We start from the raw sequence: 26,118 nt of genomic DNA on the forward strand, positions 1-26,118 counted from the left end.
TACCTTTTCCTTACGGTACATTGTGCCATTGTGAAAAGTATAGTGGGTTTGGTTTATTTGTTCGAACCTTGCTCCTTTGGGAGTTTTGCTATCTCATTCCTTCTTACATATAGCTTGGATGAGATAAATCTTTGGGCATGTTTGCTTTATTTCATCCTCTATGCTCAATGGTTTCTTCTTAGTTCACTTGTTGAACTTTGTTGAACAAATCTTTTGTGATTTGCTTCTTTGATATAAGTTGGACAACAAATTTGTTTTGTGACACCTTATGCCTTATTCAATTCATTTGGTGTTTTGTCCAAAGTATATCTTTCTTGGATCTTTAAAAGTCTTTGTGCGTGCTTATATGTAATTTATTTATATTTATAGCATGCTTTCTTTCTTCGATCCATTATATAGGGTATACTCCATCAAATCCTAACCGGCTAAGATGTGCATGAAATTCAAATTTCATCTATAAATATGCACATATTTATATGGAGTGTGTCCTATATATATTGTGGTTAGTCTAACCATATTGGACCCAATGAGTTTGGGGACCAAGATGTACTTGAATGATGTTTTAGGTACATTGGAGATGCAATGGAGGCTTGTCTCATCTATAAGGAAGGTGTTGTCACCATATGATAATTGGAGTCAAGCTAGGATGATCGATGAAATCTTATCTACTACATAATGCCATTGCTATCTCGGTAACAAGTATCTTATTCATGCATACTCATATAGCATCCAACCTCTCCTTGTAGGTTGCATCTTGGCATGAAATTCTTTATTTCAAAAATATTGCGATTCTTGAAAAATCCTTTTAAAGAAAACTTCTTATTGTACATTTGAGTAATTTGAGAAGATGCATATGATGGTGATATATATATATATATATATAAATCATGTTTATGATTCACCTATCCCAAATTTGCCCTCTAGCAATTTATTGCATATCAATTCCTCAAAGATCTCTTATGTGCAATTTTGATGAAATTGCAAAATAAATCCCTATTTGTGATACTTGTTGCCTCTCTCAAAACATTCCAACTAGCTTTACTTCCCTTATTGTTAGTTGTGATGTTCTTGAGATTTTACTTGGTTGAAGCTCATTCATATATCATAAGTGAAAATTGGAGCCATAGGCTATATATGATTTTTAAGCAAACATCCTTTGGTATATTTTATGACTTCATCTTGGATATCTTGTCTTATTTATTTTATTAATCTCTTGTGCGTGCATGTTTCTTTATGGATCATCTTGTCCACTTTAGAAACTCATATTCATGAGAGCGTTAATCCATCACCTTGATATCCTTGTTCTTTGCCAACCATCTTCTCATCCTTTTGATTTTAGTGTTGTTGGTAAAGAACATTTATGAGTGCTTGGTTTACTTGTTTTTCTTCATGCACTCATATCTCGTAATTGTTGGACTCAAGTTGTTCTTGATAAGCATATTCTCTTTATCTTAGTTATGTTCTAAATGATATATATAGGGAGTGAGGATTCCATGTTTGTGCATATTGTATTCAAATGCAACCATTATAAATTATGCATGAACCTTGGGGAGCTTTCTTATTTTATTTAGAGCACTATATATCTCTTATCTTGATATCTTTGTTTGTCTAATTGGATCTTTGATTGCTTGCTTTATTTGTTGAAGCTCACTTCACCATGTTATCTTTATGCAATCTTTTGATCCTCAATATAGTTTGACTTCCTTCAAGTATTCGTCATTGGATATGTGCACTTGATTTCACTCAAATTATGAGAAGTGCACACTTTGGGGAGGAACTCACATTATATTGGCCTTCTAAATTTTTCACCCATTTTGACAATCGATGCCAATGGGGGAGAAGTTTAGAGGGTTTAAGGGAATGGTTTTATACTTAAGTTTGGTTTGTGCTTAAGTGTTTTGTCCTCTCATGCATTCCATATTTATATGTCTTGCATGGTTATATATATATATATATAGTGGAAACTATCCCAAAGGTTAATCTTGACAATATATGCAATGAATTCATGTTCATCACACGTGCATGCATTGTGGGGGAGTTTTCTCTATATATATTGGTTCTACTCACATCTCTTGCATTTGTTGTAGTTGTGTGAGTAGAGCCGGTTTTGATATGGGCTAGTAGCTTTGTGTTACTTGACCATATCAAATACAACCTCTTGTATACAACTTATTCTCGGATAAGTTGCGTACTTGTTTCTAATATTCATTATATAAACCCTCTTATTGTGATTGTCATCAATTACCAAAATGGGGGAGATTGTAAGGGTATATTGCCCCTATGTGTGGTTTTGGTAATTAATGACAACCCCTATGGACTAATGTTTTCATTAAGTTTATATGAAGGAATATTCCATAGGTACTACTTGTTCTCCATGTGTTGGATTCAAGTATGGATGCCATGAAGATAAAGATATACCTTGTGTATTGGCATCAAGATCATCGATTTGAAGATACATATGTGATATGATCAAGAAGAAGAAATGAAGATGGAGTTCTTATGTGGAACTCAATATTAGCCATGCTCTATCTTAAGTGAGTATGAGAAGATACAAGGTTGAGTTGGGCAAGTTCAAGATGAGCATCTTGAGTGGATCACATGCTTGAAGCTTGTCGTCCATTTGGTGATAATGGACATGTGAAGATATGCATCAATGGAGCTTTCCCGTCATAGTGTATGGGGGAGCATTTGTGAGTCTCCACGAAGCAACATTGATCAAGTGAGGCTTTCCGGCTTGAGTGAAGCTTGAAGAGTTACCATCAAGATCAAGCGGGATGCGCAAGGCAAAGGTATGACCTTGATAGGTTTTCCTTTTACCGGTCTCGAGGTGGTTGATGGGAGACCGGATTATAGGATAGATAGCCGCACTATTAAGAGGGGCTTTCGGTTGAGTAACTCGATCACATCGTCTTAGGGAGCTCAATCCTTTGCATACTTTGCATATTCTTATTGCTTGTTGGTATTTCTTGGTGTGAGGTTCTTGAGCTTGTTGCTAGCTTTACAACAAGCCCAAGTTCATCGAAAACGGAGTTCGCATGCATCTTCTATTGCGTTTTCGAGGTTGGGTGATTTTATCGGTTATTCATGATATAAGGTTCTACCTTTTATATTCATGATAAAATCCCCTCCTACAGATTCTTGTGTTTTCACTTTCCATAGGATAGCATTTGTTCTTATCTCTCAAACAAAATTGGTTTCATTCGAATCGGAGTTCGGGAGCATTTGTTATTAAAGAAAAGGTAAAAGAAGAAAAAGAAAAGGGGAGGGGCCAGCCGGCCGACCGGTCCAGCCACCGGTCCACCCGGTCCACCACCGGGCACCAACCGGACTGGGCCAGGCGCCGGCCCAGGCGCTCAACGCCGACCGGGCGGCATTCTGGGCCTCTCCCGCCCTGGTCCGGCCAAGGGTCCGGTCGCCTACCGGGCTGCCTGGCGCTGGCCCCGGTGATGACCCACAAGTATAGGGGATCGCGGCAGTCTTCGAGGGAAGTAAAACCCAAATTTATTGATTCGACACAAGGGGAGGTAAAGAATACTTATAAGCCTTAACAACTGAGTTGTCAATTCAGCTGCACCTGGAAAAGCACTAGTAACAGGGGTGATGTGAAAGTAGCAGTGATATGAGAGCAATAGTAATGATAACTCAGCATGATAATAGTAACACAGGAGCGATGGCACCAGAAAATAGTTGATACTACTTCCAATGACATATAGAACGAGTATATGATGATGAGAGATGGACCGGGGTTCCCAGCGATCTACACTAGTGGTAACTCTCCAATAACAAGTAACAAGTGTTGGGTGAACAAATTACAGTTGGGCAATTGATAGGAATCAAAGCATTAAGAAAGAATATCAAGATCATTAATCATGTAGGCATGTTTTCCAATTATAGTCGTACGTGCTCGCAATGAGAAACTTGCACAACATCTTTTGTCCTACCAGCCGGTGGCAGCCGGGCCTCAAGGGAAACTACTGGATATTAAGGTACTCCTTTTAATAGAGCACCGGAGCAAAGCATTAACACTCCGTGCAAACATGTGTCCCTCACATCACCGCCATCCCCTCCGGTTGTCCCGATTTCTGTCACTTCGGGGCCTTTGGTTCTGGACAGTGACATGTGCATACAACTTGTAGATACAATCTAAGCAATAATTATAAAGCTCAAATCTAAGATCATGCCACTCGGGCCCTAGTGACAAGCATTAAGCATAACAAGATTGCAGCAACAATAACTTCACAAACTTTATAGATAGACTAATCATAATGTATCATCCATCGGATCCCAACAAACATAACACCAATTACATCAGATGAATCTCAATCATGTAAGGCAGCTCATGAGATCATTGTATTGAAGTACATGGGATAGAGAGTACCAACTAGCTACTGCTAGAACCCGTAGTCCATGGGGGAACTACTCACGGAGCATGATGGAGGCGGTGGCGTCGATGGAGATGGCTTCCGGGGGCACTTCCCCGTCCCGGCAGGGTGCCGGAACAGAGAGTTCTGTCCCCCGGATTGGAGTTTCGCGATGGCGGCGGCGCCCCTGGAGTCTTTCTGGAGTTTCGTCAATTGGTACTGTGTTTTTAGGTCGAAAGAGGTTATATAGGCGAAGAGGCGGCGCAGGAGGGTCGACAGGGTGGCCTCCCCATAGGGGGGCGCGGCCAGGGGCTGGCCCGCGCGGCCCACCCTCCTGGTGGCCCCCTGGCTCTCCTCCGACTCTCCTTCGGTGTTCTGGATGCTTCCGGGAAAAATAGGATGTTTGGCGTTGATCTCGTCCAATTCCGAGAATATTGCCCGAACAGCCTTTCTGGAACCAAAAACAGCAGAAAACAGAACGGCACTCGTGGCATCGTGTTAATAGGTTAGTTCCGGAAAACGCATAAAAACATTATAAAGTGCAAGCAAAACATGTAAGTATTGTCATAAAACAAGCATGGAACATCAGAAATTATGGATACGTTGGAGACGTATCAGCATCCCCAAGCTTAGTTCCTGCTCGTCCCGAGCAGGTAAACGATAAAAAGAATAATTTCTGTAGTGACATGCTACTTACATAACCTTGATCATACTATTACAAAGCATATGAAATGAATGAAGTGACTCAAGGCAATGATCTATAGTTGCTAACAAATAGATAACATATAGCAAAACTTTTCATGAAGAGTACTTTCAAGACAAGCATCAATAAGTCTTGCACAAGAGTTAACTCATAAAGCAATAAATTCAAAGTAAAGGCATCGAAGCAACACAAAGGAAGATTTAAGTTTCAGCGGTTGCTTTCAACTTTCAACACGTATATCTCATGGATATTGTCAACATAGAGTAATATGATGAATGCAAATAAGCAAGTATGTAAGAATCAATGCACAGTTGACACAAGTGTTTGCTTCTAAGATGGAAGGAAGTAGGTAAACTGACTCAACATAAAGTAAAAGAAAGGCCCTTCGCAGAGGGAAGCATCGATTGCTATATTTGTGCTAGAGCTTTGGTTTTGAAAACATATAGAGAGCATAAAAGTAAAGTTTTGAGAGGTGTTTGTTGTTGTCAACGAATGGTAGTGGGCACTCTAACTCCCTTGCCAGACAAACCTTCAAAGAGCGGCTCCCATTTTATTTTATTTTTGTGTGGCACTCCTTCCAACCTTTCTTTCACAAACCATGGCTAACCGAATCCTCGGGTGCCTGCCAACAATCTCATACCATGAAGGAGTGCCTTTTTATTTTAGTTTTATTATGATGACACTCCTCCCCACCTTTGCTTTCTCAAGCCATGGCTAACCAAATCCTTCGGGTGCCGTCCAACAATCACATACCATGGAGGAGTGTCTATTTTTGTTAATTAATTTGGGACTGGGAATCCCATTGCCAGCTCTTTTTGCAAAATTATTGGATAAGCGGATGAAGCCACTAGTCCATTGGTGAAAGTTGCCCAACAAGATTGAAAGATAAACACCACATACTTCCTCATGAGCTATAAAACATTGACACAAATCGAGAAGCATTTTGAATTGTTTAAAGGTAGCACTCAAGCAATTTACTTTGGAATGGCAGAAAATACCACATAGTAGGTAGGTATGGTGGACACAAATGGCATAGGTTTTGGCTCAAGGTTTTGGATGCACGAGAAGCATTTCCTCTCAGTACAAGGCTTCGGGCTAGCAAGGTTATTTGAAGCAAACACAAGTATGAACCAGTACAGCAAAACTTACATAAAAACATATTGCAAGCATTATAATACTCTACACTGTCTTCCTTGTTGCTCAAACACTTTTACCAGAAAATATCTAGACCTTAAGAGAGACCAATCATGCAAACCAATTTTAACAAGCTCTACAGTAGTTCTCCACTAATAGGTTTAAACTACATGCAAAAACTTAATCATGATCTACTTGAGAGCTCAAAACAATTGCCAAGTGTCAAATTATCCAAGACATTATGAGACATTTTCTGTTTCCAACCAAATAGCAATAAATATTGTAGCTTCCAACTTTTATCATTGAACATTAAAAGTAAAACGAAGAACAAGTGTTCATATGAAAAAGCGGAGCGTGTCTCTCTCCCAAACAAGGATTGCTAGGATCCGATCTTATTCAAACAAAAACAAAAATAAAAGCACACAGACGCTCCAAGTAAAGCACATATGATGTGACCGAATAAAAATATAGTTTCAATAGAAGAAACCTGATAAGTTGATGAAGAAGGGGATGCCTTGAGCATCCCCAAGCTTAGACGCTTGAGTCTTCTTGAAATATGCAGGGATGAACCACGGGGGCATCCCCAAGCTTAGACTTTTCACTCTTCTTGATCATATATCATCCTCCTCTCTTGACCCTTGAAAACTTCCTTCACACCAAACTTCTCATAAACTTCATTAGAGGGGTTAGTACTCAAAAAATTTGAATCCACCTTGGTCCTGTAGTGACACATTGCAAGAACTCAATAAAACATTAGCTACAGCTCTCCACGTCTAGAAAACCTCGCTTAAAGTCCACAAGAGACAATGCAAAAAAAAAACAGAGACAGAATCTGCCAAAACAGAACAGCCAGTAAAAACGAATTTTTAATAAATACTTCCGTTGCTCAAATCAGAAAACTCAAAACTAACGAAAGTTGCGTACATATCTGGGGAACACGCACGTAAATTGGCATATTTTTCTGAGTTACCTACAGAGAAAACAGCCCAGATTCGTGACAGATAGAAATCTGTTTCTGCGCAGAAATCCAAATCTAGTATCAACATTCGATTAGAGGCTTCACTTGGCACAACAAAACACAAAACTAAGATAAGGAGAGGTTGCTACAGTAGTAAAACAACTTCCAAGACACAAATATAAAACAAAGTACTGTAGCAAAATAACACATGGGTTATCTCCCAAGAAGTTGCTTTCTTTATAGCCATTAAGATGGGCTCAGCAGTTTTAATGATGCACTTGCAAGAAATAGTATTTGAAGCAAAAAAGAGCATCAAGAAGCAAATTCAAAACACATTTAAGCCTAACATGCTTCCTATGAAAAGGAATCTTGTACACAAATAAATTCATGAAGAACAAAGTGACAAGCATAAGAAGATAAAACAAGAGTAACTTCAACAATTTCAGCATATAGAGAGGTGTTTTAGTACCATGCAAATTTCTACAACCATATTTTCTTCTCTCATAATAATTTTCAGTAGCTTCATGAACAAACTCAACAATATAACTATCACATGCAGCATACTTTTCATGATTTCCAAACACATAATTTTTATCAAGCTAAAAAATAGTGGGATTAAAACTTTCAAACTCACTTTTATCAATAATATGACAAGATGATTGATCAATCTCAAGAGATATGGGACTCATAGATAAAGTCAAGAACTCTCCAATCCCATTTTCATTAGTAGTACAATTAATATTATCAAGTAACATAGGACCATCATCTAAAGATTTATCATAAACATTTGCTAAGCAAAATTCTTTAGTACCATGCATTTCGACATCAGGCACAGACAAAGCATTATCATAAGATTTATCAAAGTAGCATGGATTATCATAGATAACAGTAGCATAATTATTTTCACAAGTTTTACTCATAGGGACTATTTCAAGAGAATCCACAGGAACATAACATTCAACCTCTTTCGGTAAGCATGGAGGACAATCAAATAGTGTAAGAGATGAAGAGTTACTCTCATTAGAAGGTTGGCATGGGTAGCTAATCCATTCTTCCTCCTTTTGTTCGTCGCTCTCCTCTTCTTTTTCATCCAATGAGCTTTCAGGTTCATCAATTTCCTCCTCTTTTTCATCCAATCAGCTTTCAGGTTCATCAATTTCTTCTTCCACCGGTTCCTGCAAATTGTGAGTGCATTCTTGTGCATTAATGAGTCTCTCTTTATAATCAATGATATAAGGATTACCACTGTAGCATTCTATGCAAGAATTAAGGATACAAGAGACATAATCTTTAAGGTCCTTACAAGCAACACAAGTTTCATAATTCTTAACCATGAAGGATTCTATCTCGGAGGCTCCCATAAATAAGACAAATTGTTGGAGTGTCTTGATTACTCCCTGGCAACGGCGCTAGAAAATGTCTTGAAGACGTTGGGATTCCGAGTGCAGAGTGTTGTGTCAGCAGAGTATTTTCCCCATAAGGGTGACTTGAGGGTTTATATCGAACTCTCGGGGAAGTAGACTGATGGTGCTCCGGTGAAAGCGTTGTGGAAGCGGTTGGGAAACCCTGATACGTCTCCAACGTATCTATAATTTCTGATGTTCCATGATTATATTATACCAATTGATACATGTTTTATATACACTTTATATCATTTTTATGCATTTTCCGGGACTAACCTATTAACAAGATGCCGAAGTGTCAGTTCCTGTTTTCTGCTATTTTTGGTTTCAGAAATTCTACACAGGAAATATTCTCGGAATTGCGCGAAACAAAAGGCCACGTCCCTATTTTTCCAGAAGCTTCACGGAGTCCGAAGGAGAGACGAAGGTGGGCCACGAGCTGGCCACACCATAGGGGGGTGCGGCCCACCCCTCTACCGCGCCGCCAGGTGGGGAGCCCACCTCGGGACTCCACCGACATCGCCGTTTCGCCTTTATAAAGCTCCTGCCCTGAAAACCCTAAAGAGATGGATGATTTCTCCAGAAGAGTTCCGTAGCTCCGCCGCCACCAAAAACCCTAATTCGGGGGGACATAAGTCTCTGTTTCGGCACCCTGCCGGGACGGGGAATTGCCCCCGGAGCCATCTCCATCGACTCCATCGCCATCTTCATCGCCGTTGCTGTCTCCCATGGTGAGGAGGGAGTAGTTCTCCCCCGAGGCTGAGGGCTCTGACGGTAGCTATGTGGTTCATCTCTCTCTCCCATGGTGTCATCTTTATGTGATCATGAGCTTTGTAATCTAGTTGAATATGTAGATGTTGCTCTTGTTTATTATGCACTCTAGAGGTTACTTTAATATGAACTCCGGAGTTACTCTCCACGATGTGATGGTGACAGTGTGCGCATCGTGTGTGATTCCTTTATGACGTTGTGGAGCTTGTTTACTCCGGCTTGAGGTGTGATTTTGCAGCCCTACACAATGAATGGTGTTTGTTATCCAACAAGAGAGTGTTTGAGAGTAGCATTTATTTATTCAGTTATGTGATCATTGTCGAGAGTGTCCACTAGTGAAAGTATGATCCCTAGGCCTTGTTTCTAAGCATTGAAACACCGTTTCCAACAAGTTCTGCTACATGTTCGCTTGCTGCCATTTTTATTTCAGATTCAATTACTACTTATAATCATCCATATTACTTGTATTCCACTATCTCTTCGCCGAACTAGTGCACCTATACATCTGACAAGTGTATTAGGTGTGTTGGAGACACAAGAGACTTCTTGTATCTTAATTGCAGGGTTGCTTGAGAGGGATATCTTTGACCTCTACCTCCCTGAGTTCGATATACCTTGGGTGATTCACTTAAGGGAAACTTGTCGTTTCTACAAACCTCTGCTCTTGGAGGCCCAACACTGTCTACAGGAATAGAAGCGTGCGTATACATCAAACCCCAAGAGGAAGGTGTTATGAGCACATCAGCAAGTGTTCCCTCAGTACGAAACCAAGGTTTAATCGACAGTAGGAGAAAGGAGTGACTTCTGAAGGTGTTGCAAGCAGACTAGTGGTAGGGTGCACTACCGGCGTCAGCAACAACCGGGAATCTGCATACAACATAACCAAAGTACTTTGCCCTAACTTGCAGTGAGGTTGTCAATCTCACCAGTTTGCTGAACACAAAGGATTAGACGTATCGAGTGGAAAGAGATGTTTGCAGTAAGTAAACAGAATAGGATTGCAGTAGATGAATTTATCAGTGTAAAGGAAATAGGACCGGGGTCCATAGTTCACTAGAGGTGTCTCTCCATAAAGATAAATAGCATGTTGGGTGAACAAATTACAGCTGGGCAATTGACAGAATATCGACCATACATGATAAGATGATTACTATGAGATTTCATTGGGCATTACAAAATAATACATAGACCGTAATCCAACTGCATCTATGACTAATAATCCACCTTCCGGTTATCGTCCGAACCCCTTTCAGTATTAAGTTGCTTGCAACAGATTATTGCATTAAGCAATGTGCGTAAAGTAAACAATAGAATTACCCTCAGATAAAACATTGTTGTTTTCTCCCTAGTAGCAATAGCACATCTACAATCTTAGAAGTTATTGTCACTCTCCCAGAAAACTAGAGGCATGAACCTAGTATCGACAATAAATACCCCCTCTTGGAGTCACAAGTATCCACTTGGCCAGAGTTTCTACTAGCAACAGAGAGCATGCAAGATCACAAATAACATATGACATGAATATATAATCAATCTCAACATAGTATACAATATTCATTGGATCCCTGCAAATACAACATGTTGGATTACATAAGGATGATCTTGATCATGTAGGGCAGCTTACAAGATCTATACATGAATCACAAAGTGGAGAATACAACCATCTAGCTACTGCTATGGACCCATAGTCTAGGGTTGAACTACTGACGCATCACTTTGGAGGCAGGCATGGCGACGTAGATGCCTCCGGCGATGATTCCCCCTCCGGCAGGGTGTCGGGAAGAGCTTCAGAACCCCCCGAGATGGGTTTTGTGATGGCGGCCGCGACAGAACTTTTCGTGGATGGAGGCTCAGGTATCCAGGGTTTTCCCGAGAAGATGTATAAATAGGCGGAGGATTTTGGTCAGTGGGGTGCTGATGGTACTCTGGTGATGGCGTCAGACAATCTTGCTGAGCGTTGTTGTGGAAGCAGTTGGGAAACCCCAAGAGGAAGGTGTGATGACCACAGCAACAAGTTTTCCCTCAGTACGAAACCAAGGTTTAATCGACCAGTAGGAGAAAGGCGGGACTTCTAAAGCTGTTGCTAGCTGACTACTGGCAGGGAGCACTACCGGCGTCAGCAACAACATGGAACCTTCACACAACACAACTAAAGTACTTTTCCCTAACTTGCAGTGAGGTTCTCAATCTCATCAGTTTGCTGAACACAAAGGATTAGACGTATCGAGTGGAAAGAGATGTTTGCAGAAAGTAAACAGAATAGGATTGCAGTTGAATTTATCAGTAAAGGAAATAGGACCGGGGTCCATAGTTCACTAGAGGTGTCTCTCCATAAGGATAAATAGCATGTTGGGTAAACAAATTACAACTGGGCAATTGACAGAATATCGACCAATACATGACAAGATGATTACTATGAGATTTTATATGGACATTACAACATAATACATAGACCGTAATCCAACTGCGTCTATGACTAATAATCCACCTTCAGGTTATCGTTCGAACCCCTTTCAGTATTAACTTGCAAGCAACAGACTATCGCATTAAGCAATATGAGTAAAGTAAATAATAGAATTTCCCTCAGATAAAACATTGTTGTTTTCTCCCTAGTAGCAACAACACATCTACAATCTTAGAAGTTAAATGTCACTCTCCCAGAAAACTAGAGGCATGAACCTACTATCGAGCATAAATACCCCCTCCTGGAGTCACAAGTGTCCACTTGGCCGGAGTTTCTACTAGCAACGGAGAGCATGCAAGATCACAAATAACATATGACATGAATATATAATCAATCACAACATAGTATACAATATTCATCGGATCCCGCCAAACAAGACATATAGGATTACATAAAGATGATCTTGATCATGTAGGGCAGCTCACAAGATCTATACATGAAGCACAAAGTGGAGAAGACAACCATCTAGCTACTGCTATGGACCCATAGTCCAGGGATGAGCTACTCACGCATCACTTCGAAGGCAGGAATGGTGATGTAGATGCCTCCGGCGATAATTTTCCCCTCCAGCAAGGTGCTGGGAAGAGCTTCAGAAACCCCCCCGAGATGGGTTCTACGATGGCAGACGTGACGGAACTTTTCGTGGATGGAGGCTCGGGTATCCAGGGTTTTCCCGAGAAGATGTATAAATAGGCGGAGGATTTAGGTCGGTCGGGTGCCTGGTGGGCCCAGACCTACCCTATGCGCGGGCCAGGTCTAGACCGCGCCTAGGGGTGGTTTGGCTGCCGTGTGGCGCCTCTTCGACCCCCCCCCCCTCTGGACTTTGTCTTTGTTTCGGTAAAATATTGACTTTGGATTTTGTTTCGTCCAATTCCGAGAATATTTCCTGTACAACTTCTCTAAAATACAAAAATAGCAGAAAACAGGGAACTGGCACTGTGGCATCTTGTTAGTAGGTTAGTGCCGGAAATCATGTAAAAGTGCAACGAAGTGTAAACAAAACATATATGAATTGGGGTAAAACAACCATGGAGCATCAAAAATTATAGATACGTTTGAGACGTATCAGGTGCCTGGGGGGCCCACACCTCCCCTTGGCGTGGGCCCAGGTGACAAGGGATTAACTTATCAATGCCTACAGATTGTAGACTAGGGTTTTAGTCGGAAGTAGAGGCAAGTATATCTCGAAGGTTTCAGCCGAAAAGTGCTCGACGATATGAAAACTAGGGTTGCGTGAAACAATGAATCGATCCTTTCTTTGTCCCTCGACTCCCCCTTATATAGGAGGCGGAGCCGAGGGATTTCGTAATACCCAAGTTACAGAGTCCGGGAGGGTTTCTAACTGGTCCCGTAAAACTACAAGTCTATATTTCCTAATACAACTCTAACTTTCCTTAATATAACTTGGGCTTACAAACTTCATATTCTTCGACTCGTGGGCCTTCGGTAAACCCAGGTACCATCTTCGGCAGGCCCATTGGGGATGCCTATGTCAGTAGCCCCCGAGATTTTGCTTGAATCGAAGAATTAGGGAAAATCTCCAACTTTATAATCATCCAATAATTCTGTCAAATTTATCACATATCTTTGGATACGCATTTTATATATTGTACAGGGATAACGGTAGTTGGGGCTAGTTCATCTGACGGATCATGTATTAGTTAACTGCTCTAGTGGCAATCCGCAAAAACCTACTTCAAGATCACGTCCCTGGACATGATCTCGGGATACTGGTGTTAACTCGACAGGTGCCGCTTAAGGTCTTACCATATGTCGAGTCCCAGTCATGTTTTATCGGGTACCTAACGCGTCCGTTAGGATTTTTCTTCGTATCTGTTGATACGGAAAAAGTAGCAAACCGACATCAGAGACGGTGCCACGCCGCTCAGAACGGATCTGGGGTCTTACCTTCGCAGAGTTTTGCGGCATTCAGAGATTATTCGCAACTTTGGCGCTCTGAGAATATATTGTCGAGTGCTTTTTCGGCTGTTGGAATAGCACATTTTATTGAGTCAACGGATGACTTATCTTGCCTTCCCGATGGGAGTATATGTAGAGTTATTTGTATAACTCGAAATATGCTCACTTCTTTTTATAATTTCATCGGGCATGCGAACAGCGTTCCCAATGGGAGTAGCCCCCGAGGCTACAACCAAGGACTTGTGCTTGGTTGTAGGCTCAACACTTTAACGCCTTATGTCGCTATATTGTCATTCTTTCTCGAGCTTTTTATATCTATCATATGCACGACCAGCGCTCCCGATGGGAGTAGCCCCCGAGGCTATGAACAAATGCTTGCTTTTGATCATAGGCTCTCGCCATTTCTATTTTGTCATACTCGAGTTTTTCTTTTTTCCAGAGTAGCCCCCGAGCATTTGATCAAAAACTTGTATTTGATCAAAGGCTCTCGAGATAATCAATAGGCTTCTACTGCCGCCAATTTCATTAATCTTCACAGCCGAGATTTTCTCTTGGCGAGGTGACATCATTACTGACGATAGCCACGATTACTGTATCGGGAAGACGCGAACACTGCTCTTTCTCTATCTTGCGGGCCCAAACCCCTCATCAATTTGACACGTCGTGCAAGTGGGGGACACACGTCCTCCGCTTTTTCTGGCGCACGCACTGTAGCGCCTGTCTAGCCAAGCAGGCGAAGCGGAAGAGGAACATTGATAAAATCAACATCACTGTAACCCCTGTAGCAGAAGAGATGATGGACGAACTTCTTCGGATGGATGCAGAATTCTTTGTGAAAGGTAGCTATGCTGAACATAGAACTGGTACTGCAAACAACGAAGGTGTAAACATAGATGATATACGAGGTAGCAACTGAAAGTTTATTTCTCTTTGTCGATTTTTTCTTGATGATGAGGTTGTGTGTATTGTAAGTATAATCTATATTGCAGAGCCCCCGAGCCTTTGGCCGGTGCTCGAACTATTTTTACGCCGTGATGAATTTACTATTTTTGCGGGAGTTCATATATATTTTGTTTACCGCGGGTTATGAGCCCCCGAGCCTGTCGACGAAAAAAGATGTATATCACCAATATCTTTTACTATATTGCAGCACCGCGAGCCCGTCTCATTAAAAACCTTTCAGCCCCACTCGGTGCCCTGAAAGGAAAAGAGTGCGTCTGAAAACTCGCGGGCATTTCAGTACATTGTGTGTTTACAAAGAGGACTATATTTCGACTTCAAGCGTAAAAACGCCTGAGCTGCGCCACGTTCCAAGGATTTGGCTCGGCAATCCCTGTCTTCTTGTCCTTTATCCTTTATGCTCCTCCTTCGATTACTTCTATGATGATGTAAGGGCCAAGCCACGGCGGCTCGAGTTTTCGTGGCTTTTTTGTCTGAGCCGAAGAACTAAGTCTCCTACTTGAAAGGATCTTGGCCGCAAACGTCGACTGTGGTAGTTTTTCAGGTCTTGCTGGTACTTAGTGACCCGTGATAACACTTCGTCTCGAGCTTCATCAAGTGCATCGACATCATCCTCCAATGCTTTTCTTGAAGCTTCTTCGTCATATTCAGTTACTCTCAGAGAATCATGCTCTATTTCTATCGGCAGTACTGCCTCAGCTCCATGGACCAGGAAAAATGGAGTTTCCTGTGTCGCTGTATTTGGTGTTGTTCGAATACTCCACAACACACTGGGCAACTCCTCTGGCCAAGTATGTCGAGCTTTTTCCAATGGTGCTAGCAGGCGCTTCTTGATACCATTGCAGATGATACCATTGGCTTTCTCGACTTGACCATTGGTCTGCGGGTGCGCAACTGATGCAAAGTGTAGTTTGATGCCTACCTCTGCACAATATGCCTTGAATTCCTTGGATGTGAAATTACTGCCATTGTCCGTGACGATGCTATGAGGTACTCCAAACCGAAAAACGATAATTTTGACGAACTTGATTGCGGACGCTCCGTCTGGTGAATTTATCGGATTTGCCTCTATCCACTTGGTGAATTTGTCGACAGCGACGAGCATGTACTCGTATCCTCCTGGCGAAGCTTTGTGTAATTTTCCCACCATATCGAGACCCCACTGAGCAAAGGGCCAAGACAGCGGAATTGGCATCAATTCTGCTGCCGGAGAATGAGGTTTTGTGGCAAATCTCTGGCACGCGTCGCAAGTACGAACTATATCTTTCGCATCCTCGATTGCTGTCAACCAATAAAATCCTGCTCTGAAAACCTTGGCTGCTATAGCTCGGCTGCTTGCGTGATGACCACATATTCCTTCATGTACATCCTTCAGAATTAGCCTTCCTTCTTCGGGTGTGATGCATCTTTGTAACACTCCCGAAATACTTCGTTTGTACAACTCCCCTTTGACCACAGTAAAGGCTTTAGAGCGTCTGATAACTCGCCTTGCTTCAACTGGATCGTTGGGTATTTCTTTTCTTAGGATGTATGATATGTATGCTTGCATTCATGGACTCCTGGAATGGGCCTGCCGAATATGGTACCTGGGTTTACCGAAGGCCCACGAGTCGAAGAATATGAAGTTTGGAAGCCCAAGTTATATTAAGGAAAGTTAGAGTTGTATTAGGAAATATAGACTTGTAATTTTACGGGACGAGTTAGAAACCCTCCCGGACTCTGTAACTTGTGTATTACGAAATCCCTCGGCTCCGCCTCCTATATAAGGGGGAGTCGAGGGACAAAGAAAGGATCGACTCATTGTTTCACGCAACCCTAGTTTTCAGATCGTCGAGCACTTTTCGGCTGAAACCTTCGAGATCTACTTGCCCTCTACTTCTGACTAAAACCCTAGTCTACAATCTGTAGGCATTGATAAGTTAATCCCTTGTCACCAGGCCAGTCCGCGCCAAGGGAAGGTCTGGCCACCTTGTGGTGCCTCTTCGACCCCCCTCTAGACTTCGTCTTCGTTTATTGACTTCGGCTTTTGTTTCGTTCAATTCCGAGAATATTTCATGTACAACTTTTCTGAAATACAAAAACAGCAGAAAACAGGGAACTGACACGGTGGCATCTTGTTAATAGCTTAGTACCGAAAATCATGTAAAATTGCAATGAAGTGTAAGCAAAACATATATGAATTGGTGTAAAACAAGCATAGAACATCAAAAAGAGTATGGATTTTGTACACGCAGGTATGAGTAAGGAAGCAATCTGTACCGTCCAGAATGGGTTTGCTTTAAGATCCGGAGAAGAGTAGGGGAAGAGGAATTCTTGTGCGTGCACTTGTTCCGTCGTGTGGGGTCGCTCCTTTCCCCTGCTTTTACTCCGGCAGACACGGAGATTCTGTCTCGGAGGAGACAAGAAAGAGCGACTACGGCGGATACAGTTGACTCTGTGGCCATTGCCCACATCGCCCTCGCAAATCTCTCGCTCAAAAAATCCCCCACTCCAGATCCTGTGTCGCCGCCGCCGCCGTGCCTGCTCCGTCGACGACCCTCTCCGCTATGCGCGCCCTTTCTTTTCTGGCCGGTAGCGGCTGATCTGCGAGCGGCGGCTGCTCTGTCTCCCGGCCTGTCCGCCACCAGTCGCCGTCGTCGGGGCTACCGGCGTTGCCTCCTCTTGCAGGCAATGTCAGGTGGGTCAAGTCCAGGAAGAGTACCCTCCAATCCTTTGGTGGGGGCAGTATGCACAGATGATTTCTACCCCCTGCCCGAGTACGTTGCCTCTCTGATACCTCCCGCCGGCGAGCCGGTATCCTTTGGCCGTTCTGTGGCCGAGCATGGGCTTGAGGACGAGAGAGAGGAGGTCTCCTTCTTCATCGGGCCACAAGATGGCAGCAGCGGCGTCGATGAACGAGGCGACAAAGGAATTGGTAGCAGCGTCGAAGACGGCGGCGAACAAGAAAGGGGCAGCGACATCGACGACCGATGCGCCGAAGATTTGGGGAGCGTCGCCGGCGGCGCGCACAATTTGGACCAAATCCTGCAAGTAAAATGAAAGCCTTGTGTTCCCAACTCCACCGTGTTGTTTTCAAACACAAGGTTTATTGTAAGTAAATAAAACACAAGTAAAAATAAAGCGAGTAAAACTAGAGGAAATAAAGTAACTAAATAAAAAATGTAAAGGGGTTGATTGTTTTTGGTGTTTTGGATGCAAATAACAAAAGTAAATATTTTTGTATTCTCAGATTGAAATAGTGTTGCAAGTATAAAACAAGATAAAAGAAATATAAAGGTGTTTTTTATGATAAAAATTGGACCGGGGTTCATGGGTTCACTTGAATATTCTCTCTTTTAAGTTGTAGTGGACAAACAATAATTCATCAATGAGATATGAGGATGCAGAACAATAACATGAGTAAGATACGCATTCATATGGGCACCACGTCCTAACATAGAGATGATGCAACACATCTCTCTTATACTCCACAAGCAATGGAAAACTCCATGCAATCTTGAACTAAGAATTAACAGAGTATAGCTTTAAGTACTTTGACATGGTGTTTGAATATCAAATGTGCTACCTTGACCAAACAAGATCATCACTTTTATCACGTGACGAACATAGCACATGCATTCACTTTATCACTAGTGAGGTAGCAAAAGAAAAGGCACAACCATAATATATCATGAATTTGTTGTCACTATTCAATCACTAAAACCATGCTACTCTATCTAACACACACATCACCCCACACACGCTCTTGCATAGATGTTGGATCAGAACAAATACTTAAGAACGGAGTACATAATATGCATCTATCAGTACATATTACACATAATATGATCATATATCATAGCACAATGTCATAGAATAAGGATCCACCACATAAGTATTATAAATATGGCCATAATCATGTGAGGCAGCTCAAACTGTGAAGAACATGAGCGAAATAGATCAAGCTACTACCACAAACCCGTAGTCCAGAGGTGGACTACTCTCCCTTGATCATGTTGATGATGATGAAGACGTTGGAGAAGGTGGAGATCCCTCCAGCAGTGATCCTGACATAGTTTCTCCCACAAATCTTCTCTGCTACAGCCTCCGCTTTCGTGTTTTTGTCTTCCTGCGTTGCTCTCCTCCCGAGAACTCTTCGGAGACATATATATAGTGATTTTTAGGTCAAGATACGTCGGTGGGCGAACAGATCACGCGATTTGGATGATCGACAGCCAAAATAGGGCAGGTGGCATTCCCTACATGTTTGGGCACGCCACCTGGGCTCTTTTGGGCCTCAGGCCCTTCTAGGTGAGGTTCCAGTGCGCAGGGTGCTTCTCCCGATGAAAAATGATGCTCCAAAAATCCAAGGTCAATTTGACTCCGTATAGGTCTCTGAAAGTGAAAAATACACAAAACAGGGTTTTCCTATTCTGCAGAGTTATAAACAAAATAAAGGGGATCATTGGTAAATCCCCATAATCAATTTAAAACATGGTATTATCATCATTTATGTTGCAAATATGTGAGAATTCAATATGATAAAGGACAAAGTTCATGTATGCATTTTACATGCATCAATATCCTCAATCTTAACCCATGCTCGTCCTGAGCATGAAGGTGATAAAACTAACATGAACTTTGGAGTTTATAATATATAGCTTCTAAATAATCATGCAAAGTATCACAAGGTCGAGTCAATAAAGAATGACAATAAGTAATATGAACTCATCAAGTGATAACTCTTACATTCTACAAAGCATGCATAATAGTAAATAACATTGTAAGAAACATGAACGATAAGTAATATGAATCATAAAGCATGTTTAGGAGAATCCTATAGAATTGTTGGAAGACTCTTTGTCCTCTCTTTTCAGGAATATTTCTTTTGACTCTTAAACACAAGAAATTAAGAAGGGAATGTATGTGCTAAACCTCCAACAAAATAAAAAAGTAGAGAGCATAAAACATGGTTTTGAGCTATGCGATTCATGTCAACAATAATAGTAAGGATGGGGTACCAAGTGTCTCATGTATGAAGATGTCTATGTGTCATGAGTTTGACCTCTTATCAGTAAGTGTTGCCTCATTTTCTTGAATGCTAAAGACTACACCTCTCGTTTCACAACTTCAGGTTACCAAGACTTTTCAACATACATGTTTCAACCAAGTATCGCAATGGGGTACCTTCATGCCGCATGTACAAAGGACCAAAGAAGATGGGTATATCAACTATAGGCCATCCATACCGGGACAACATAAACAACAGATGTTGAGCATCCTCTCTAACTCTCTCTCACTTTTTTCTCATACTCTTTTTTTTCTTTCTTTTCTTTTCCACTCTCTTTTTTCACAACTCTTTTTCTCTTACTTTTTTTTCACTCTTCCTATTGAGGATGCTCGTTGCTGAAACTTTCACCATGATTAAGCATGGCTTCGATTAGCAGCCCATTGCTCTTCTCTAACAATGTATGGATACTTGCTTAAATAACCTCGATTCATTCCACAAGAGATAGCCATCAACAAAACAAAATAAATGATGATCAACGCATGGTGCAATACCCCAATAGTGCAATGTTCAAAGACTTCCCCAGTATACATGGTTATGGTCTAGCTCATTACTCATAATCAGTAAAACGCAAAACATGCATAGTTGTATTTTCCTTCCATGCCTTACTTTCTTATGAGCTTTAAATTACACAAAAAGGAAAATTTGAAAAGGTTGGCGGTAAAACACACACATTATACTTGGGATAGAAAATTCTATATAGGTAGGTATGATACACATTGGATTTGAGTTGATCTTGGAAACAAGTCTATGCTTGTGTAAGAATTCAAATCTTTTGGCTAGAAAGAGGTCTAAAAGCATGCAATAGTACCCATAGACTATTCATTCATCATCTATGTATACTAACAAGAAGTATCACTAAATAAGGAACATAACAAATCATCACTCAATAGATCATGTGAAACTAGAAACACCATACACAAAATAAATTTTAGCTTTTAGGCATTCCTCGTTTACATTTATAACCATGCAACTTATTTTACTTTGAACATTCAGAGATAAAGTGTTTGGTCCAGTAGCTCATGCATATGCATTATAAAGACTCAATATGATGGTCTTGTCATTTTAAAAACAACTAGACACAAATAAAACAAGGACGCATCAAAACTTTGTGAGAATTCTATGTTGCTCAAAAAACAGAGTTTAGATGTGCTCAAACTAGGAGTTTTTGAATTAGTCCAGTGTGGTGTCATGGGAATCACCAAGCTTATGATATTCCTCATACTTGAATCATCTTAGTGTGATATCCTCCATTCCCTGTGAAAAAAACTTTAACACAAACTTTTTTTCCCATTCTTTTCTATGGGATGACATTAGAGGTAGAAAGAAATCATGCTTGCTGCTATTTAACTCAAGAATAAAATTATATATTTATGAAATAGAGATAAAATAATGTTATAATCATTCTATCATATCAAAAGTTCCAAGTAAAAAATCATTTTGATACTCAAAAGAATGTATCTAACAAAGTAAGGCAGAATCTATCCAGAATTGTTGCCGCAGGAAAACTGAATTTTTCACACGACTTAGATACCTCATAAAATCCAGCCAATTTGCATGCATATATAGGATGAAAAGTTACAGCTACTGTGATTTTATCAATATTTTAGGAGCTACCAATAAAATCACAAAAATCGTGCACTAAAAAGTGCAGCTCAGGAATCAGTAACTCTGTATTATGTTTGCAACTTTAAACATCCAAATGGGTAAAAACTTGATACTTTATTTAAAAACCATACAATAAACTAAAATAAAACTAACATTCTACAAAAATCATGCAAAATAAAAAACCAAATATAAAAACATCTCGAGTTTTCTTCCATAAAGCGCTTTCTTTATAGCCATATAGCTAGGCTTACTTACTTGATTCAAGTGTCATGGAAATTATGTCGTAGCATGAATGCTACCTCCTTCTTCCTTGGAAAGTGCTCCATACACTTCTTTTGTGGGAATTTAAACTTTAAATTCCCTTATTTAGAATCAATGATAGCTCGTGTTGTTCTCATAATAGGTCTTTCAAGGATTATAAGACTAGAGGTATTTCTCCCCATCTGTCCATAACAATGAAATCAACCGGCACACATGTCATATGAAATTAAACCATTACATAATTTACTTTTTCTAAAACCTTTTAGGTTGAATCATCAGCAAGTAATAAATCAATAGAGCATTTTTTCATATTTTTGAGATTAAGTAATTCATATAGCTCTTTTGATACAACAGAAACACTAGATTCTAAATCTAGAATGGCATGGCGTGTTTCTTTGTCAATAGATATGAAAATCTTGGGGATCCACGCAACCCCAAGCTTAGGTAGTATCATAGCCTCATTATTGTATCTATGAATCTTTTCTTTAATGACAAAGTTAGCAATATAGGAACCAAAACCAACTTGATTAACATTAATAGTGGGATCTTTAGCAAATTTCTCAAGTATAGCAACTAATTCATGCAAGCTACATTTATCAAGATCCAAGAGTGGTTCCCTAGATTCACTAAGCATTTTAACTTCTTAAATATGTTTATCATTAGCAAGCATACGTGTTTCTTTTTCATCCATAGCATTCAAAGTTTCTCAAGATTTATCTATAACTTCTTGCACATATTTAATTGTTTCTTCATAGCTCTTTTGTTGCAAGAGATTTTTGAAAGACACAACTTCTTGTGTTAAGAGCTCAACTTTATCAATCAAAGCATCTTGACTTTCAAATTTTGATATGAATTCTTTATTCAACTCCTTTTGTGTAGCAATAAAATATTTAATGGTGTTTTCTAATTCATTAGAGTTACTACCACTAGCATATTTGTTGGGCACATAAGGTGGCTGATACGTTGCAAACATATCTATAATTTTTTATGCTCCATGCTTGTTTTACACTAATTTATATATGTTTTGCTTACATTTTGTTGCACGTTTATATATTTTCCGGCACTAACCTATTGACAAGATGCCACAGTGTCAGTTCCCTGTTTTCTGCTATTTTGTATTTCAGAAAAGTTGTACATGAAATATTCTGGGAATTGGACGAAACAAAAGCCAAAGTTTATATTTTTCCTGGAGCGAAGATGGAGTCCAGAGGAGAGACGAAGGGGATCCACGAGGCGGCCACACAGGCTCTAGCCACGCCTAGGGGTGGTGTGGAGCCCCTGGCCTCCACCGACCTCGCCCTTCCGCCTATAAATGCCTCCCGACACAAAAACCCTAAATCAACCAGCCTCCATCCACGAAAAGTTCTGTAGCTCCGCCGCCGTCGAAGACAAGATCCGGGGGACAGAAGTATCTATTCTAGCACACTGCCGGGATGGAGAATTTCCCCGAGCCATCTCCATCGACTCCCCGCCATCTTCATCGCCATTGCGGACTCCCATGATGAGGAGTGAGTAGTTCTCCCCCGAGGCTGAGGGCTTTACCGGTAGCTATGTGGTATATCTATCTCTCCATGTATGATCTTTATGTGATCATGAGCTTTGTAATCTAGTTGAATAAGTAGATGTTATTCTTCAACTATTGTGCTACTCAAGTGGTTTTATTATGTGATCTCCGGGGACACCTTGTCCAGCGTGTGAAGGTGACAGTGTGCACACCGTTTTTGTTTCTTAAGCTTAATTTACAAAAATACTTATGAATTATGGTGTCTAGTTAGTACCATCTTTGTATGCTCAAAGTGATAGCGTGGGGCGTCCATAGATTGGGAAAACGAACTTTAAGGAGTGCTTATGCATCCCTACGTAGTGAATTTGTGTTTTTTTATCAAACCGGAGAGTGGTTCAGAGTAGCGTAGTGAAGATCGAGATAATATCTATGTATTCAGTTATGGTATCATTGTTGAGAGTGTCCACTAGTGAAAGTATGATCTCTAGGCCATGTTTCCAAGCATTGAAACACCGTTTACAACCAGTTCTGCTACATGTTTGCTTGCTGCCATTTTTATTTCAGATTGCAATTACTACTTATAATCATCCATATTACTTGTATTTCACTATATCTTCGCCGAACTAGTTTACCTATACACCTCACAAGTGTATTGGGTGTGTTGGGGACACAAGAGACTTCTTGTATCGTAATTGCAGGGTTGCTTGAGAGGGATATCTTTGACCTCTACCTTCCTGAGTTCGATAAACCTTGGGTGATCCACTTAAGGAAAACTTGTTGTTGTTCTACAAACCTCTGCACCTGGGTCCAACATTGTCTACAAGAATAGAAGCATGCGTAGACATCAGTGACCGGCCATAATAATTATTATTATTCCCATACCCGTTGTTGCCAAAGTTTCTTATAAAATTAACATCCACATTTTCATTGTTGTTACCAACTAATTATTATAAAGGGATTCTTGTCATTATTTTGTTGGGATCCCTATTTTGTTTGGCTATGTAGGCAAGTATCGAATCAATTATTAGATAAAGGATTTTCTTCTTCAATTGAATGCACTTCTTAGTGGGATTAGGTGCTCTTTCAGTGTGCCATTGACAATGATTATGTAACATACTTTCTAATATGGTTTTAGCTTCAGGCACAGTTTTACCCATAAATGCATCTCCCGCAGCAGAATCTATCATGCTTCTAGACATTATGTTTAACCCATTATAGAAAGAGTGTAAGATAGTCCATTCATTAACTCCATGTGATGGGCAAGTTCTAGGCATGTTTTTAATTCTTTGCCATGTTGTTGCTACATGTTCATTATCATTTTGTCTAAATGACAAGATGTTATTTTGATTTTGTAAAATCTTAACATGTGGGTAATACTTTTTAATGAAAGCCTCTTTAAGATCATCCCAAGAATTAATACTTGCAGTAGGTAATGACAATAAACATTCTTTAGCTTTTTCTCTAAGAGAAAAATGGGAATAATTTTAGCTTGACAATATTGTTTTTCACATTTTAAAACTTTTGCATATCACAAATTTAGCAGAAATCATGTAAATGCATATATGCATCTTCACTAGCACTACCGTCAAATTGTTCCCTAGTTATAAGATTTAATAAATCAGGACTTACTTCAAAGTTTTCAGCAGTTATCTCAGGTGTAGTGATAGACTTAGCAATAAAACGATCATTATGAGTGTTTGTATAATCACACAATTTAATATTTCTTTCTCCCCATGATTTTCAGAAGATAGTTACTACTATTTTTATGTGTTTTTCAATTTTTAAGAACAATAACTAACAAGCAGAAAACTAAAAACAAGCAAACAAAGACTAAAAATAACACAAATAAAATATGATGCAAAATCTAAAAGAGATAAGAGATCTCACAGTGGTATTACCTCCCCAAGCTTCGGTCATCCCCCCAACACAGTTGTAAGAAGATTCTTGTAGGAAATACCTCTTACGCAGCAACCACTATGATGTAACTCCTTTCAGCTCCCCGGCAACGGCGCAAGAAAATAATGTTGATGGCGGTTGACGGGGCTTGATGGAGTGTCCTGATTACTCCTCGGCAACGACGCCATAAAATGTCTTGATGACATTGGGACTCCAAGTGCAGAGTGTTGTGTCAGCAGAGTATTTTCCCCATAAGGGTGACTTGAGGGTTTATATTGAACTCTCGGGGAACTAGATAAAGAGTATTCTCTTCTCTCTTCTTCTAGTAATCCTACAGGTAAAATAAAAGTCTTGTGTCCCCAACTCCACCGTGTGGTTTTCAAGCACAATGTTTAGTGTAAGTAAATAAAACCCAAGTAAAAATAAAGCGAGTAAAACTAGAGGAAATAAAGTAACTAAATGAAAACTGTAAAGGGGTTGGTTTTTATTGGTGTTTTGGATGCAAATAAGAAAAGTAAATATTTTTGTATTTTCGGATTAAAATAGTGTTGCAAGTAGAAAACAAGATAAAAGCAATATAAAGGTGTTTCTTATGATAAAAAGTGGATCGGGGTTCATGGGTTCACTTGACTATTCTCTCTCTTAAGTTGTAGTGGACAAATAGTAATTCATCAATGAGATATGAGGATGCATAACAATAACATGAGTAAGATACGCATTCATATGAGCACCACATCCTAACATAGAGATGATGCAACACATCTCTCTTATACTCCACAAGAAAGGGAAAACTCCATGTAATCTTGAATTAAGAATTAGGGATTTCTATTTTCGTGCCCTCAGTTCCTTAGTTGTACTCAGTTTTCCCCAGCTCCTTAGTTTTTCCTCAGTTTTCCACAAGTGCTTGTTTGAAACCCGCAGAAGCAGCTCAAACGGCAGGATTCCCGTTAAGTTGACCGCTCCGTGCTGACGTGTGGGGCCGCGTCGTGTGGGCCCGCGTCGCGTGGGTCTGGTAGAAAGGGTCCGCGTGGGACAGGACGAGATAGCGTTTGGTTGCACGTGAGCAGGAGCTGGGTTTTGTCTCTCTCGGCCATTGGCATTTCCCTTTTAAGAGTACCTTTTCTGCCT

The sequence above is a fragment of the Lolium perenne genome, chromosome 3, assembly GCF_019359855.2.
Source record: "Lolium perenne isolate Kyuss_39 chromosome 3, Kyuss_2.0, whole genome shotgun sequence".
Classification (NCBI taxonomy): Eukaryota; Viridiplantae; Streptophyta; class Magnoliopsida; order Poales; family Poaceae; genus Lolium; species Lolium perenne.